This window comes from Oratosquilla oratoria, chromosome 23 (assembly GCF_046742065.1).
Source record: "Oratosquilla oratoria isolate Oo_2021 chromosome 23, ASM4674206v1, whole genome shotgun sequence".
Lineage (NCBI taxonomy): Eukaryota > Metazoa > Arthropoda > Malacostraca > Stomatopoda > Squillidae > Oratosquilla > Oratosquilla oratoria.
In genome coordinates, this window is record NC_134799.1 from 21,609,595 (window position 1) to 21,624,594 (window position 15,000).

Genomic DNA, 15,000 nt, shown 5'->3' on the forward strand with positions numbered 1-15,000 from the left:
TTTTGACGGAACGCAAACGAAACCGTACGAAGACGAACCGTATAATGTGAATCGGCCCCAGTGCACCATGGCATCGGAAAAGGGATTGGGGGTTTCCTTCTTTCGATCCAAACATTGTTCAAGTGAACACTGAACGATTTGTGTTCATCTGGACGGCTGAACAAGATAAGGACCTGGCGAGGTGAACACGAGGGAACGTTTGGGTAAAACGTTTAGGGTACTCGTCCTCCCAACGTTTCGTCTTTCATATAAACATCATTAGGAACTAAAAGTACCTCGCCTCTTCGTGTTTACATCGCCTACTTCTCGTCTCCTTCCCGTAACTTCGAATTGGTGTTTCGATCGGGGGATAAGATCCCCCCTTCCCCCTTCACTTAGTCTTGGATCCCCTCCTCTCTCCCTCCCCTTTCCTCTCCCTCTTTACCTGGTTTCGAAATCTCGTGGTACGAGCTTAGCGCGAGTGATAAACGGTTGAGTACTATGCTGTAGGTCCGTTTGCGCTCACACACACGCACACACACCAAGACTGCGCGCAAGAGAGAGCGAGAGGAAAAGAGAGAGAGAGCGAAAGAGAAGGAGAGGGAGAGCGATAAAGAGCGAGAGGCAAAGAGAGAGGGCAAGAGGGAAAGAGGAGAGCGAGAGGGAAAGAGAGAGAGCGAGAGGGAAAGAGAGAGAGAGCGAGAGGGAAAGAGAGAGCGAGAGGGAAAGAGAGAGAACGAGAGGGAAAGAGAGAAAGTGAGAGGGAAAGAGAGAAAGTGAGAGGGAAAGAGAGAGAGCGAGAGGGAAAGAGAGAGAGCGAGAGGGAAAGAGAGAGAGCAAGAGGGAAAGAGAGAGCGAGAGGGAAAGAGAGAGAGCGAGAGGGAAAGAGAGAGCAAGAAGGAAAGAGAGAGAACGAGAGGGAAAGAGCGAACGAGAGGGAAAGAGAGGGCGAGAGGGAAAGAGGGCGAGGGGGAAAGAGAAAGAGAGTGAGAGGGAAGGAGAGAGAGAAGGGGCGGGGTGAGGAGAGGGGGGGAAAGGTAACGTCGACTATGCAGTTATGTGGTCAAGACGCGAGGCAAAGCGGGGCTTGAGGGGGGAGGGGGGAAGATGAAGGGTTAGGGGGATTCGAGCGGTACAAGACCGGTGCGGGGCGGCTGGTGGCTGGCTGGCCGTGGCTGCGGCTGCGGAGGATGTCAATCAGGTCGAGGAATGCGGCACGCGTGGCCCGCCGATCAGCGGGCAAGGTCGGCCGGGCCTTGGGGAGACGACGGCGGCGGCGGCGGCGGCGGGCAGGTGATGACGGGTGGCTGCGGTTGCGGTAGATGACTGTAACAGGTGACTGCTCTGCTGTCGAGAGTGAGCTGCGGCTGCGGTAGAATCGCTGGTTTGTTTCATGGGCAGTGAAGATGTAGGTGGCGGTGGAGGGTGGTAGGTGGTGATGGGGGTGCTAGGTGGTTCTAGAATAATCTAAATTGAAGTGGTAGGGGTGATATGCATATGGTGGTGGTAGGTAACGTTGAGAGTCCGCCAAAAAATTGCGTTAAGACTGGCGAGCTTATGTGGGAAAGGTTCAGTGCAAAGATGATGATGATGATGATGACGTTGTCATTGTATACAGATGGATGTAAAGCTGAGATTCGGAGTAATTGTGGTGAATCTGGAGGTGATGATGGTGAAACTGGAGATGGCGATGGTGGTGTCTAACAGTTGATCAAGCTGGTGATACCTTTGGAGGAGATGGTGGTGGTGATAATGTTGGAAGGAGGAAGGTCATGGTGGCACTTTGCTCCAAATGGAGACAGTAAGTCTACTGGAGTCGAGTCATCTATGGCACTCCCATTGTCAGAACAAGGAGAGGGGTAGGAGTGGGGAAGGTCGGGGACGGGAGTCTCTGCATCTGAAGAGGTGGAGGAGGGCAAACATTGGGATGACGTGGGGGAAAAGGTAGAATGTGGTAGAGGAAAGGAAGATATAGCGATGAAGAGAGCTTGCACAGAAAAACGGATAATGGAGCAGTGTAGAATATAGACGTCAAGGAGAAGGTGTATAGGAAATCTTTAAAGTATGGAGAGAGAGAGAGAGAGGCAGAATGGGAGAGAGAGGGGGATCTATGATGGACGAGTACTTCGCCTTTGACTTCGAGTACAAGTTCGGGAACCACAAAGAACGATGTTGGAAGAAGTGGCATCTTGGCCCGAGTAGGAGGTAGGCAGGCAGGCAGGCAGGCAGGCAGGTGTCCGAGCTGAGGAACGGGATCCTGAAGGGCCAAGTCGAGTGAGATGGAGGAGGAGGAGGTGGAGGTGGAGGTGGAGGCTTGGGCGACCTCGAGACGAGACCCGTTTGTCCGCATTCCAGAGTGGCGGTGGGCGAGGCCCTGGATGACTCTGTGTGTGTGTGTGTGTGTGTGTGTGTGTGTGTGCGTGTGTGTGTGTGTGTGTGTGTGTGTGTGTGTGTGCGCGCGTGCGTGCGAGCTTTTTACCTAATTGTAGTATACAGGAAAGGAGCAACGCTCGTTGGGTCCCGTCTCCTACTCTCTAATTTCATCATACCTAGCCTCAGATGTGTGTGTTTACCTAATTGTTGTATACAAGAAAGGAGCAACGCTCGTCGGGTCCCGTCTCCTATTCTCCAGTTTAATCATACCTAGCCTCAAATGTGCGTGCGTGTGCGTGCGTGCGTGCTCTTGTCGAAACTGGATGGCGTGTGGACTCGGAGGCAGAGGGCGGGGAGGAGTTCGAGGCTGGATTACATGTGTGCTTGTGGGGTGGATGACATTGGGTGGAGCGGATGCAGGGCAGCGCACGTGAGCGAGGGTGCCGACCTACAGGCTTTTAACTGCCTCACTCTCTGTGCTCTTATTTATGTATATTGAAAATAAACCGGGGGGGACAAGAATACTGTCGTTGTGTTCCCAGACAGCAGAATTTTAGATTCCGTGTCAAAAAACAAAACGAATAGATAAATAGATAATGAATTATAAATAAGATTTCGCCGGATGCCATGCTCTCAATGGGCAGTTTTTTTGTTTTCCTCCTTGACGTTTACAGCCTCGAGGGCGTGAGGAATCACCTGTCGCCCTCAACGTGGCTGTGGTCCGCCTCGAGTCGCCTCGGGAGCTTCCGTGGAACAGTTTTTTCCGCGAACTCCCTCCCTCTCTCCATCCTTTCCCCTCCTTATTTTCATCCTTTATCTCCATTCGTCTTTCCCCTCTTTCATCTTCATCATCGTCTTCGTTTTCTTCTTCGTCATATTTCTCCTGTTCTCCACATACTCCACATTCTTCTCTCCCGTTCTCATTTTGACCACGGGTCATTAGAGCCACTTTTTTGAGTGGGATGTGATTTTTTTTCCAATAACGTGTGTGTGTGTGTGTGTGTTTGTGTGTGTGTGTGTGTGTGTGTGTGTGTGTGTGTGTGTGTGTGTGTGTGTGTGTGTGTGTGTGTGTGTGTGTGTGTGTGTGCGCGCGCGTGTGTGTGCGTGCGCCTGTGTGTGTGTGTGTTTGTGTGTGTGTGTGTGTGTGTGTGTGTGTGTGTGTGTGTGTAATTATTCATCGTAACAATTTGAAGACGGGGGAAACTGAAACACGAGAGGAGCGTTGAGTTTTTATTCCCTACCTTTCGGCTCTGTGGTCTTCTTCAAGGTAACTTTTACCTTGAAGAAGACCACAGAGCCAAAACGTCCGTAATCTCAATGCTCCTATCGTGTTTCAGTTTCCCCCGTCTTCAAATTATGTGCATATATATATATATATATATATATATATATATATATATATATATATATATAATTTATATATATATATATAATTTATATATATATATATATATATAATTGTGTGTGTGTGTGTAAATATGTAAATAAATATTGAGTCTTTGGAACAGTTCTTTATTGTTTCTGTCTGGATACAATGATCAGCACACCTGAAATAAATTTATTGCCTGTTATATCGGTTCCTCTTATATTTTTGCACATATGTATGTATGTATAATTTATATATACTTTCCTTTGCCTTCTTTCTTGTTTCTTTTCCTTTCTTTTTCTCCTCCCACACCTTTCAAATTATTGTTGCTGGCCCTGGTGACATTTTGGACTTTCTTTCGCAATCCTTCCGTCTGGACTTGGTAGTAGTCCCGTCGGTGGGTCGGTAAGGGTGGCATGTCCATTGTGGGGAGCGCCTTTTCTCGCCCTCAGGGGTCGACCCTTTTAGGAAGCGCACGTTTTACGTGACGTGCCCTGGACGGACGTAACAGGTGGCTCGAGAACCGCGCCACGTCTTCTTGAACTGTGACGGACCTCGCCGACAGAGATGGGTGTCGATGACCGGAGCCTGCGCCAATGACCGCGGTGGGCGCGGCGCCACAGGTGCCAGTGACCGTAGCGGATGCCAGTGACCGTCATTGGTGCCAGTGGATGACCGTCCCCCTCGCCGGTGACCGATGTTGACTTCCAGAAACTTCTGTACGCCGCCGTAACCGGCGCTTCTATCTAATGGGGTCAGCATCGCCCCCAGAGAGAGTCGTAAAGTGGAATGAGAGAGGCCTAAGAAGGACTCCTTCACCTACCCCCTCCTCCTCCACCTACCTCCTCCTCCTCCACCTACCTCCTCCTCCTCCACCTACCTCCTCCTCCTCCACCTACCTCCTCCTCCTCCTCCTCCTCCTCCTCCTCATTATCATCATCATCATCTTCCTCTCCCTCCTCCTCCTCTCCCTCCCCCAGTCCCTCCTCCCCCTCCTCCTCTTCCTGTCTCCTCCATTTCCTCCTCCCCACCCTCCTCTTGATACCTTCTCTTCCTACCTCCTCCTCCTCCTTCCTATCTCCTCCTCACCTCCTCTTCCTACCTCCTCATCTCTCTCCTCCTCCTCCCTCCTCATCTCTCTCCTCCTCCTCCTCCTCCACCCCTTTCTCCACCTCCTTTTCCTCCACCTCCATTCCTTCCTCCTACCTGTTCCACCACTCTCCTCCACTTCCTCTTCCAAGCCATACCTCTTCCTCCTACACCTCCTACTCCGCCTCCTCCTCCCCTCCTCTTCCTACCTCCTCATCTCCCTCCTCCTCCTCCCCTTTCTCCACCTTCTTTTCCTCCACCTCCATTCCTTCCTCCTCCTACCTGCTCCACCACCCTCCTCCACTTCCTCTTCCTCCTACACCTCCTACTACTCTTCCTCCTCCCCTCCTCTTCCTACCTCCTCATCTCCCTCCTTCTCCTCCTCTCACTCCTCTTCCTCTCCCTCCTCCTCTCCTCTTCCTCATACACCTCCTACTCCTCCGCTTCCTACCTCCTCCTACACCACCACCCTCCTCCTCCCACCCTCCTCCTCCACTTTCTCTTCCTCTTCCACCTCCTATTCCTATCTCTCCTGCACCCTCCCTCCCTCCCTCCCTCCCTCCCTCCCTCCCTCATCCTCTTCCTACCCCCTCATCTTCTCCTCTCCCTCATCTCCATCCTCCTCCTCTCCCTCCTCCCCTCCCTCCTCCCCTCCCCTACTCCCCTCCTCTTCCTGCCTCCACCACCCTCTTCTACCTCCTCTAACCCCCTTCTCTTCATCCTACACCTCCTCTCCTCCTCCTCCTCCTTCCTACCTCTTCCTCCTACCCCCTCCTCCCCGTCCTTCCCTCCTTTTCCTCCTCGTTGTGCCTCTTCCTCCTTTTCTACCTCCTACCCCTCCTCTTCCTCCTACCCCGTCCTCCCCTCCTCCTTCTCTTCATGCATCTTCCTCCTCTACCTCATATCCCCTCCTCTTTCTCCTACATCTTCCCCGTCCTTCTCTCCTCCCCTCCACCACCGTCCTCCTCCTCCTCCTCCTCCTCCTCCTCCTCCTCCTCCTCCTCCTCCTTCAGCTGGACCAACCAACCCAGCGACGTTTAAAGTAAAGTTTGGAACAGAAAAAATAAAAGTGTGAATAAGGTGTAGGGGAAGCCGTATAAACGGAAACGCACTAAACAAGGCAATTAAACGAGAAGAATTGAAGGGGGGGTGGAGGAAGGCGAGGGGGAGGAGAAGATGATGGAAGAGGAGGAGGAGGGAAGAGAAGATGGAGGAGACGAGGAGGAGGAGGAGGGGGAAGATGTAGGAGGATGAGGAGAAGTTGAAAGAAGAGGAGGAGATGGAGGAGACAAAGGAGGAGGAGGAGGCGGGAGGAAGAGGAGAAGAGGAGGAGTAAGAGAAGGAAAAGGAGGAGAGGAAAGGCCTCTAACTTTAAAGAGGAGGTGCTGGAGGAGAGAGAGGGAGAGGAATGTTTTGTGTCACCGACACAATTCACCAGCGCTTCTCTCTTCGGTGGGGGACACCACCTCTCAGATAAGGTGGACGTCAGGAGGCGCTGAGTATCTGCTGCCGAAGCCGTCACTTTTGCCCTATGATGTGATTGGACGTCAGTACTATCATGTCAGTGGAGATTCGTCGTCAGTCTTCAAAGAATCCCGCGTGACTCGGATCCGTGGGGGTGTCACAGGTCCTTAAGTATTGACTGAGTAGAACTTGGGTTGTCGGTGCACTGTGCAGCAGGAGGGAAGGGAGGGGGGAGACTTTCCAGCGAGTTTTATTATTTGGGGGGATGGGGGGTTCCCGACCAAAATGGGTGTGTAGTTACGTTGACAAACGAACAGCAAGAGACCTATTGGTCCTGGCATGGCTGTTTTGGTACTTAACCTAAACTAATACTGTGATATATATATATATATATATATATATATATATATATATATATATACACATTTATATATATATATATATACACTGTTATTTATATATTTATTATTATTCTTATTATTATTTTTAGGGACCCCCCCCACTGCTGGGGGAGCTGCTGTTCTATCACCCCCACCCCCGCCCGCAGCCTTTTTATACTTTATATTCAAAGCCTCGGCTTAACTTTTTCTCCCACCGTCTCCCTAAAAAGATTTTCTCCTTTCTTCCTTGACTTCATACATTTTAAGCCCCTTTTTAATTTTTTTCATTTTCATTATTATCATCACTATTATTACTGTTATTGATATTATTATTCTCCTATTTTTATTATCCTTTAAGGTGAGGGAAGAAGTGACCTCTCCCCTACGACCCAGAGTCGCGTGGTATTGTTAAGAACATAATGTCCCACTCTGCTAAGAAAGCTGATATGTGTTCAACTTGTATCCCTGCGTTCTGGTGCCCTTGTCAGATCTCCTCCATTACAACCTTCGTGAATCCTCTTCGGTGCTATTTTTGTCTCGAAGGATAGAAGCGCTGGTGAAATATCGGGGAGGAAATCCCATTTTCTTGTCTGCTTTCGCGAAAAACCTTTCCTTCCTCCCGCCTCACGTCTTTCAATGAGTCGTTTCCACCTTCTCATTTTCCTTCTTGCTTCCCCTTTCCCTTCCCTTCCCGTTTACCTTCTTTTTCCTTCCTTTCCTTTTCATTTCCCTTCCCTTTCCTTTCCCTCACCTTCCCTCATTCTTTCTTTCCCTCATTCACCTTCAGTTCTTTTAAGCATTGTGTGCCTTTCCATCCCTTTGTTTAATATTTCTTTTATATATGTTACTATATACCCGGTATATACGGTATTTTCTTGTAACTAAACACTTTAATTTTATTATTTATTAATTATTATTATTACTATTGATTCTTGTTATTGTTATTATTTTTATCTTTATATTTTATTATCATTTCGAGTAGGTTGTGCCTAGCCCCCTATCCCACCCCCACCCCCACCGCCGCCACCTCGGCATTTCATAATTGACTGTACCCACTGTCGGGCTCCTTCTACAGACCCTTGTACCGTCCCATTCAGTGCTTTTATGTACTTTGGTGACACCCTTACGGACCAGATTTACGCGACATTTCTTTTGTGGTTAGAGAAGTATGGTGGTCGCTTAACTGGTATCATTCCTCCTTTCTGCTGGCGTATATATATATATATATATATATATATATATATATATATATATATATATATATATATATATATATATATTTTTACTACCCTTGTGAGTCTCTCTCTCTCTCTCTCTCTCTCTCTCTCTCTCTCTCTCTCTCTCTCTCTCTCTCTCTCCTGCCGTTTCCATCATAGCAAGTCACCACCACCAAACTGTTAAGACATGGAATTGTTTATCACGGTAACTAATGCATGTAATTTATATATGTGTGTATATATATATATATATATATATATATATATATATATATATATATATATATATATAATCCATAGTTAAATCCGTTAAACTCGACTCCACTTGACCGTTTCGACCGTTACACTTTGAAAGGGGAGGGGGGGGACTCTTGGCGCGGCGGCGGAAAGAGAATGACGGTTGGGGGGGGAGAGTTGGGGATCGGTTGGGGGGGGCTTCACCGTTTTCAAAGAAGCTTTTGAGCACTGGAAGAGGGAAGTGGATTTTTGAGACTAAAAGTTTGAGTGGTTGAAAGAAGTGTTGGGGGTTGGTTAAGGGAGGAGTGGTCGGAGGGTTGCTTATGTAGGGTCTGGGAAGGGAAACGTTGAGTTGGGATGGTCAGAGAGAGAGAGGAAGAAGGAGAGGGAGGGAGAGTAGATGAAGGCAGATGTGGTTGTAGGACAGATAGTGCCAGTGTGTATATGATACAGGAAGCGTGGTGGCATTTGTGAAGGATTCAGATCAAGGAGCTTAGGCTACAAGGTAGAGGAGGGCGAGGTATTTAAGCCTCGTAGGACAGATGAAGAGATGTGGGAATGAGGTTGAGAACGACCGTGGAAACGAGACGAAAAAGAACGTGACATTATGGGGAATAACAGAGAAACACGTGCGCACACACACACACACACACACACACACACACACACACACACACACACACACACACACACACACACACACTCACTCACTCTCTCTCTCTCTCTCTCTCTCTCTCTCTCACACACTCTCTCACACTCTTGTTCGTTCAGACAGCGACAGACCGCTGCACAGGGATATACACAGACACACAGACGGGGATATATATACAGACCAACAGATACAACACACACACACACACACACACACACACACACACACACACACACACACACACACACACACACACACACATACATACACGCACGCGCGCGCGCACACTGTCAGCGCGACGACGGCAACTTTGTGAAGCAGAGGAAGGAAATAGGAAGGCGATGACGAAGGTGGCGTCTGAGGAGGAGGAGGAGGAGGAGAAGTAAGAGTGCTTGGACAGAGGAAGGAAGAGCAGGGAAGGAAGCTAGAGAGGAAGGGGCGAGTCCAAGTGATGTCTTCGGTAATACAAATGGAAACGATACTTGTAGAAGGGGGAGGACGAGGAGGAGGAGGGACTGGAGTTAGACCTGTAGGTGGAGCGAATGTGGAGGAAGGCCTCCATCGTGGTCTTGCGCACGAGTCACTTTCAGAGATGTATTTGGTAAAATTAGAAAATGATGCGAGAAGAGAGCCTATAGAACGTGTGAAGATGTGCAGAGGTGGTTCAAGTTGACAAAGTGTAAAAGGTAGAAAATACTAGAATTGTGACAGTCTAGGCAACAATGCTTGCTTACCCGCTAAAAACGGGCGTTGTACCAGCTGGGACGTTCGTTGGATGTACCAAGGTCGCACTGCGGTCGTCGACCCCGAGAGAGGACAGTTGGCCACAAAAAAAAAAAAAAATCGAAGTGTTGACTGTTTCTTGAATTCTGCGGACGGCGAGCGAAAAGCACGAAAGAAAAGGGTAATTGGCAACCCATAGGGGGGAGTTGTTGGTCATTTGAAAGGTCTAGATTGAGTAGTTCGTCTCACGCGTTTAGAATAAAAATGGATGTATACAAAAAATTCGGGCGGAAACGAGTTTGATTTTCTCGCGCATGCGCAAAGGTAGTGACGTCATGTCGTCGTTTGATACACTCCTCTGATTAGCCTTTGAATAAATTATTTAGCGTAGTGCATATTTTATGAATTTTACAGTAAATATTTCATCAAAGAATTTATAACTAAATATTTTAACAAAATGCTTGCCTTACTCGACGATTTTACCCGTTTGGGATAAACATTTTTTATATTTTATTTATTTGATATTTTGTTATCTATTTATCTTTAAGAAGTGACAATGACGAGCGATAGCATATTCTTACTTCACAACGTATTACACGTTCAAAAACTCTTTTTAAGGGCCTAAAACTCTTTTAAGGGCCTACTCTTTGTAGACTTGAAGCTGGAGATTCCGTTAGAGAGGATTTGGTGGAGGCCTGACAAAAGCCTAAGAGGAGGAGGAGGAGGAGGAGGAGGAGAAGGCTTACTGGCGGGATTTCTTCTTTTATCGTGTTCGGACAAGAAGCTTCTACTCGGGGCTTGGTAAATCCTTCCCTTGGCTTGGTAGATCCTTCCATTGGCTTGGTAGATTCAGCCCTGGGCTTGGTAGATGCGTAGGCATTTCAAGATGAATGGGTGTTTCCTCGGGAGGTGGTTTTCTGAAGTCACTGCTTCGAGTCGTCCTTTTTTAGGCTTGAGGTCTTACTTGCACAACAAAAGGATTAGTGAATATATTTAAAATATCGCTAGAAACATTGGCAATATATGGACCAAGCGGCGGAGGTTGAAATGACGGCAGTTCGAACCCTACTGCCAGCGAGATGGACCAAGGGCATGGCTCATTATATTCCACGCTACAAAGTCTTCTGCAAGGGGCACCGTCCTGATAGGGAAAGATCGCGACGTTAAACTGAATTGGGACCTTCAGGAGGTCTGGTTCCATGAGGACTCTTGGCTTCTGGGATACGTTCGTGTCCATTGGTTTAAAAAAGAAAAAAAAAGAAAAGAAAATAATAATAATAATAATAATAATAATAATAATAATAATCCTGCTCCTCCTCCTCCGGAGAGCTGTCAAACATACTCGGTCTTTTTAAGACAAAAGGACTCGGGCGTAAGACCCCACCCCCCTAATCACCCCCACCCCCGCGCTCTTAAGTCCATGATTCAGAAGAGTCGTCCGAGGCCTCCAAGACTGCCTTTATACATTATATTCTGGCTAATGTTAGGTGACTGATATTCAGCTGAGAAGACTGAAGGCAGATTCGCTTATATTTAGCCAGAATAAAATGTGTGACCTTTGTGAACGGGTTGCTTGGGCAGGACCTAAATATTAGCCCCAAGGTCCTTAAACGTTGACGCATGGGGCCTTAAACGTTGACGCATGGAACCTTAAACGTTGACGCATGAAGCATGAAACGCTGAAGCATGGGTCCTTAGACGTTGAGGCATGGGGCCTTAAACGTTGACGCATGGAGCCTTAGACGTTGACGCATGGGGCCTTAGACGTTGACGCATGGGGCCTTAGACGTTGACGCATGGGGCCTTAGACGTTGACGCATGGGGCCTTAGACGTTGACGCATGGGGCCTTAGACGTTGACGCATGGGGCCTTAGACGTTGACGCATGGGGCCTTAGACGTTGACGCATGGGGCCTTGGACGTTGACGCATGGGGCCTTGGACGTTGACGCATGGGGCCTTGGACGTTGACGCATGGGGCCTTAGACGTTGACGCATGGGGCCTTAGACCTTTGAGCAATGTTTACGGCAACGCCCACTATGTGTGATGTCATCTCATAGATGTGACTGACTTAATATATATTTTTGTTTGTATTAAGGAAAGAACTTCTTAAGCATGAGGGTGAGGGGTGAGGGGGGTGGTCATTGGCTGCAGTCGAGACCTTTCCTCCCCCACACACTCTTGAGAGCAGTCTCCCCCTATCCCCGTCACACACACACACACACACACACACACACACACACACACACACGCACACACACACCTCACACGTATACAGACGTATACACACGTATATCATTGCACATAATATCCTGTCTGTAGCCAGAAAAAATGTGTAAAGTACATCACTATGGAGGAGGGAGAGAATGGGGGGAAAGCGAGGATGGGGGGAAAGCGAGGATGGGGGGCGGGATCGCGCCACGCCTTCTCCACGCCGCACCCGCTCCGTGCGCAGAAAAGACTTCATAAGCTCACCCCTCCCCCTCCCCCCAAAAAGAAAAAAAAATGAAAACATTGATTAGACTAGCGCGGGGGGGGGGGGAGTCAGGAAGCCAAAAGAGGGGAAGAGGGGTAAGTGGGTTGGGAAGGGGGGAGAGGAGGCACGGGGGGGAAGGGAGAGGAAGGAAGCGAGAGATATCGAGGGGGCGGGGAGAAAGGCGAGGGGAGCTTAGACGTTATAAAGGCAACAGAACTTCTTTGCTGCACCTTTCCTCCCCAAGCCCCTCCTCCCTTCCCCCTACCCCTCCCCCTCCCCCAACTTGCCCCCTCATTTTTGTCCTTATTCCCTCTTGTATATTTGATTTTCTCTCCACAGTCTGCTCTCTCTCTTCTCTCTCCCCCCACTCTCTCTCTCTCTCTCTCTCTCTCTCTCTCTCTCTCTCTCTCTCTCTCTCTCTCTCTCTCTCTCTCTCTCTCTCCCTCTCTCTCCCCCTCTCCTCTCCCTCCTCTCTCCCTCCTCTCTCCCTCCTCTCTCCTTTCTCCCTCCTCTCTCTCTCTCTCTCCTCTCTCTCTCTCTCTCTCTCTCCTCTCTCTCTCTCTCTCTCTCTCTCTCTCTCTCTCTCTCTCTCTCTCTCTCTCTCTCTCTCTCTCTCTCTACCGTACAAAAGTCAACAAAGTGGGGAATGCTCTTTTATAAAGAAGACAGAACTCGATCCCTGGGCTTAGTAAAAGTAAATTTTACTCATTAAAAACGAGGATGATGAAGATAGTGGCGGTGGTGATGGCGATGATCCTGATAATAGTGGTGGTGATGATGATAGTGGTGGTGGTGCTGGGGATGACAATGATGCTGCTGCCCATGCCGTCCCACATTTTACCTCCCTTCTGTGTCAATTTCTTCCTTTCTGTCTACTGCCAGACAGTTTCATTTATCTTCGTGGCACCCCGTTTTCCCCCTTTCCCCCCTTTCCCCCCTTTCCCCCATTCCCCCCTTTCCCCCATTCCCCCCTTCCCCTCGGTAGCGAAGGCCCTCTGTATTCTCCTCCCCTTGGTTGATCCCCTCCGAACTTGTTGGCACTTTTCCTCGCGTTTTGTTTTCCGCCAGGCTGTTTTGTTCACCTCTATGGCAGCTCTCCCCCCTACGGACCAGATTCACGCAACATTCCTTTCTGTATGGCATTAAGTGGGGGATGCTTTCTCGCTCCCCCTCTTTCTCCACCTCTCTTTCTCTCTCCTCTCTCCCCCATCTCTCTCTGTCTCTCTCCTCTCTCCTCTCTCCTCTCTCCTCTCTGTCCCTCCTCTTCAACCTTATGCCCAACTTTTCCCCTTTGATTTCCTGCACCTCTCCCCCCAACCTCTCGCTTATGTTAGTTCTGTTCTGGACTTTCCCCCTTCATCCTCTGTCCCCTCGATTAACCCCCCCCCCTTTCCCCGACCCTGTCGCTGTTTGTCTTTCTGGCCAGTTTCTCGGTGCCCTCCCTCCCTCCCTCCCCCCTCCCTCTCCCCTCCCTCTCCCCCTCCACCGTCCTCGTCAGATGCCTGGGCGACAGCGGGGAGGATAGGACCAGGATTTTTTTTTTTTTTTTTTTTTTTTTTTTTGTGGGGGGTGGGATTGTCTCCCGGAAGATGTCCGGGAAGTGGGACCGGAAGTGGGACCTGAATAGTCCCCGGTTGAGGCTTCTTCAGTGCCATCACGAAGAGTCACTTGACCTGACGAGGTTAGGTCAGGTCACGCGCGTGCGCTTCCTCCATCGCCCTGGCCCTCTGGCACCCACGCTGGCACAGAGTGCCAAAGGCTTGAACCAAGAGTCGTGTGAGCCGAAGTCCGCAAGTAACGACCCATGTCCCCTTGGCATAAGATCCATGATAGCGGAACTCGTTGCGCGGCACTTGTTTTCGCTAAAGCATTTGACCCTTGCCCCCCGCCCCCCTACGGACCAGCTCATCAGTCTCTCACACATATATAGTGTCCACCTCACCCCTCGCTCACTCACTCAGCTCTTTCGACGTTTACAGGGCCCCCAAACTCCCCCCACCCTCAACTCGCATAAACACTCCCTCCCCCTCACACACCCTACTCCCTCATCCCTAACTCAGCGTCACTGTGTACCCATCCTAGAGCAATTCTCCCACCTCCCCCTTCCCCACACCCACACAGCATTATAGCTTGAGTGTGTCAAGCTCCCACTCTCTCACTCACCCTCTCCCTCTCCCTTTCTCTCACACGTTCCATCTCCATTTATATATCCTATCCCCTCCTCTCCTTCCTTCTCCCGTTCTTTACCTTTCCCTCACCCTCGCCCACTCTCCCATTTCTCCACTCTTTCCCTTTCCCTCTTCCTCACCCTTCCCTTCTCCCTCTCCATCACCCCATCCCCTTACCTCTCCCCCTTCCCCTCTCCCCCTCACCCTCTTACTTTCTCTTTACTTCTCCCTACCCACCTTTCCTCGCCTTCCTCCCTTTCCTTCTCCATCCGCAGTGGTATCGCTCGTAATCGGAAATCCAGTAGTGGGAGTTCGATTCCCGCCCAGGGTTGAAATAATTTCGGCATCGCTGCACTGCGAGCCGGCACTCCAGCGTTCGTGGGCAGGGAGTTGGGTGTGTGCGCGTATAAGGTCACAACATTACCCATAGATCGGTCACATATGAGCACAGGTAGGATTTAATAGCTGTCGATCACGAGTCCAAGACGTGATCCAAGACCTTGGTGAAACACGCGCACACACACACACACACACACACACACACACACACACACACACACACACACACACACACACACACACACACACACACACACACACACACACACACACGTATACACTTCACGTGCAATCCACACACATCGCTCTGCCCTATGGCCTCCCGCCCCCGCACATACCGTAGGAGAGCAGAGGGAAGAGGAGAAGGAAGAGGATGTGGAGGAGGAGGAAGAGGAGGGGGTCATGACGTCATAGTGTCATAGTATCTCTAAGCTCAAACGCATTCACAGTGTCCGCCTACAACACACATGCCCCCATCCGACCTGCGGAGCGTCCGGATGGTTTTCGTTCATTGCGTCGTGGGGACATTGTACGCCCC

At 49.7% G+C, this 15,000-nt stretch overlaps 1 protein-coding gene across 3 annotated transcripts in view; it reads left to right on the forward strand.

The window, feature by feature from the left end:
• The window catches only part of mtgo (miles to go), a 340,195-nt gene that overhangs the window by 281,193 nt on the left and 44,002 nt on the right, over window positions 1-15,000 (forward strand). The window lies entirely within an intron of this gene.